The sequence below is a fragment of the Corvus brachyrhynchos genome, unplaced genomic scaffold (assembly GCF_000691975.1).
Source record: "Corvus brachyrhynchos isolate BGI_N302 unplaced genomic scaffold, ASM69197v1 scaffold582, whole genome shotgun sequence".
Classification (NCBI taxonomy): domain Eukaryota; kingdom Metazoa; phylum Chordata; class Aves; order Passeriformes; family Corvidae; genus Corvus; species Corvus brachyrhynchos.
Window position 1 is genome coordinate 6,727 of NW_008236447.1, and position 1,126 is coordinate 7,852.

Here is a 1,126-nt window from a genome sequence, read left to right on the forward strand (position 1 = left end):
AGGGAACGCCACAGGCAATGGCAATTGTTCAGGGCTGATTGGACTCAAGCCTGCGCAGCAGTGTGCCTGCTGGCAAGCTGCATTCTTGAAAAGCATCAATGTCACTATGGGGACACCCGAAGAGTTAGATCTACTGGGTTCCACAAACCAAACTGGGGATGGTTACATGACATTCGAGCTGCCCACTACCGGTCAATTAAATGTTAATAGGCGCCTTTGGGCCACTGTTGACCCTCCTGCAGACTGGTTTCTGAGAAACTACAAGTCCAAAGCAATTTACTACCGAATCAACCTCACAGGTCAAGCCCCGAAACGCCTCCCCAGTGGTACATTCTTAATATGTGGGGACCGCATGTGGAATGGGGTTCCCGCCAGCCCACATGGGGGACCATGCTACTTAGGGAAACTCACCCTGTTCCACCCAAACCTGCATCAACTCTTAAATATCACCCACCTCACTGAAACCAGGATGTGGCGTTCAGTCCATGAGCTCAAATGTGTAGGGATTGAAGAGCCTGTCTTTTGGAGTCGTAGTACAATTTGGCTGGCATCCATGTTTTTACCTGGTGCTTCAGCGGCTAGGGCGCACGCAACATTACATAAACTTGCTTGTTGGGCGAGAGACGAACTAAACATAACTTTGCAGATGCTTGATGAGCTAAGCACAGATGTTACTAGTGTTAGGCATGCGGTATTACAAAAGGGCAGCCATTGATTTTCTACTATTAGCCCATGGCCACAGCTGTGAAGATTTCCAAGGTATGTGCTGTATGAATGTTTCCGACCATTCTGTCTCAATTCACAAGCACTTCTCCAACCTCCAGAGGGGCCTGCGAAACCTTCGGGAGACAGACAACCCTATTGCAAATTGGCTTAAGGGTCTGGGTATCTGTACTAGTTTGAAAACAAACCAGTGGGAGGCACCAATCAGAATAACAATTTAATGGAAATTAAAGAAAAGGGGGGAAAAAAAAGGTAAAAGAAAACACTGTCAAACTGACAGAGTCAAGATACAATCTGACACCCTGTTAGGCAGGGTGGTGGCAGCAGTCTGGTAGAATGGTGGCTGCAGTCCTCTGAAGCAGTGATCCTGTAGTAAAACAGTCTGCTCTTCCTCAGGAAGTCC